The following is a 2500-nucleotide window of genomic DNA, read 5'->3' as shown; positions in this document are numbered from 1 at the left end:
GGGCGCACAGGCGCCAGGACGCCCAGGCGAAAAGGCGCCAGGGCGCCCAGGCGGAAAAGACGCGCCCAGGCGGAAAAGAGGCGCCCAGGCGAAAAGGCGCCAGGGCGCCCAGGCGGAAAAGAGGCGCCCAGGCGGAAACGAGGCGCCCAGGCGAAAAAGAGGCGCCCAGGCGAAAAAGAGGCGCCCAGGCGGAAAGGCGCCAGGGCGCCCAGGCGGAAAAGAGGCGCCCTGGCGTAGGCGCCCAGGCGCCAAAAGAGGCGCCAGGCGAAAAGGCGCCAGGGCGCCCAGGCGGAAAAGAGGCGCCCAGGTGGAATGGCGCCAGGGCGCCCAGGCGGAAAAGAGGCGCCCAGGCGAAAAAGAGGCGCCCAGGCGGAAAAGAGGCGCCCTGGCGTAGGCGCCCAGGCGCCAAAAGAGGCGCCAGGCGAAAAGGCGCCAGGGCGCCCAGGCGGAAAAGAGGCGCCCAGGCGGAATGGCGCCAGGGCGCCCAGGCGGAAAAGAGGCGCCCAGGCGAAAAAGAGGCGCCCAGGCGGAAAGGCGCCAGGGCGCCCAGGCGGAAAAGAGGCGCCCTGGCGTAGGCGCCCATGCGCCAAAAGAGGCACCCAGGCGAAAAGGCGCCAGGGCGCCCAGGCGGAAAAGAGGCGCCCAGGCGGAATGGCGCCAGGGCACCCAGGCGGAAAAGAGGCGCCCTGGCGTAGGCGCCCAGGCGCCAAAAGAGGTGCCAGGCGAAAAGGCGCCAGGGCGCCCAGGCGGAAAAGAGGCGCCCAGGCGAAAAAGAGGCGCCCTGGCGGAAAAGAGGCGCCCTGGCGTAGGCGCCCAGGCGCCAAAAGAGGCACCCAGGCGAAAAGGCGCCAGGGCGCCCAGGCGGAAAAGAGGCGCCCAGGCGGAATGGCGCCAGGGCACCCAGGCGGAAAAGAGGCGCCCAGGCGAAAAAGAGGCGCCCAGGCGGAAAAGAGGCGCCCTGGCGTAGGCGCCCAGGCGCCAAAAGAGGCGCCCAGGCGAAAAGGCGCCAGGGCGCCCAGGCGAAGAGGCGCCAGGGCGCCCAGGTGGGAAAGAGGCGCCCAGGCGAAAAGGCGCCAGGGCGCCCAGGCAGAAAAGAGGCGCCCAGGCGAAAAAGAGGCGCCCAGGCAGAAAGGCGCCATGGCGCCCAGGCGGAAAAGAGGCGCCCTGGCCAGGCGGAAAAGAGGTGCCCAGGCGAAAAAGAGTCGCCCAGGCCGAAAGGCGCCATGGCGCCCAGGCGGAAAAGAGGCGCCCACGCGAAAAGGCGCCAGGGCGCCAAGGCGGAAAACAGGCGCCCAGGCGGAAAGGTGCCAGGGCGCCCAGGCGGAAAAGAGGCGCCCAGGCGCGTGGGGGGCAAGGCGCCAGGCGCCAGGCACGCGCGGAGGCAAGGCGCCAGGCGCAAGGCGCCACGCGCGCGCGCGCGTGGGGGGCGAGGCGCCAGGCGCCAGGCGCCGGGCGCGCGTGGGGGGCAAGGCGCCAGGCGCCGGGCGCGCGCGTGGGGGGCGAGGCGCCAGGCGCCAGGCGCCGGGCGCGCGTGGGGGGCAAGGCGCCAGGCGCCGGGCGCGCGCGCGTGGGGCGCCAGGCGCCTGGCGGGCGGGCGCCCCCAGGAAGGGGTGCTGGCGCGCGATGGGGTTGCGCCCGTACGGACCGTGTGACAGTACAGACACTTTGGCGAAACCTCCTGCCCGAAGCGATTTTAGGCGTTCGGCTAGGTAGGTGACCCGGTTTTTTTCGCGTTTCTCGGCCGCTAGCCCCTTTTTTCGCGTTTTCGTGCGCGCGCCCCTCTTGACCTCGCACGCGCGCCGCGCGTCGCGTCCTTGTCCTTGTCCGCGTCCGCGTTCGCGCGTGTCGGCGATCACGGGCCCCGTGCATGGCTCGTCTCTGTGGACCATCGCCCCGCTCTTGTCCCTCTTTCGTGTTTGTGTGGCGCCCCGCCCCGTGCACCATTGCCGGCTGGCAGCAAGGTGCCTAGCCCCCCTTGCCGCCAGGCCTGTCCACCCCAAGGTGCTAAAGCCGCCAGGCACCCGTGCCGCCGAACCGTGCGTCCGTAAGCCGCTGCACGTGCGGCGGCCGGCCATGCCCGTGCTATTGACCCTGTGTGACAGTACAGACACTTTGGCGAAACCTCCTGGCCGACGGGGTTTTTGCGCCCACCTAGGTAGGGCGACCCCTTTTTTTTCGTGTCGCCTGTCCGTGTGTCCCTTTTTCGCCTTTTTCGGGTTCGTGTTTTCGTGTGCCGCCAAAAGCAAGCCCTGCGCTCGTCCCGTCCCGCTTGACCCGTGCATCCGCCGGTGCTGGCCTGCAAAATGCCTGTGAGCGACGCACGTGACCAGCAGCCCAGGCGAGTGTGCACGGGTGGCAGGCGAAACGGGCGTGCGTGTCGCCAGTGTGTATGTCCCTTTTTCGCCTTTTTCGGGTTCGTGTTTTCGTGTGCCGCCAAAAGCAAGCCCTGCGCTCGTCCCGTCCCGCTTGACCCGTGCATCCGCCGGTGCTGGCCTGCAAA

The sequence above is a fragment of the Aristolochia californica genome, unplaced genomic scaffold, assembly GCF_029961685.1.
Source record: "Aristolochia californica isolate CCGP_79_NKW_82.1479 unplaced genomic scaffold, dmAriCali1.0.hap1 SCAF_26, whole genome shotgun sequence".
NCBI classification, from domain to species: Eukaryota; Viridiplantae; Streptophyta; class Magnoliopsida; order Piperales; family Aristolochiaceae; genus Aristolochia; species Aristolochia californica.
The sequence above is the reverse complement of the archived record's forward strand: the minus strand, read 5'-3'. Positions refer to the sequence as shown.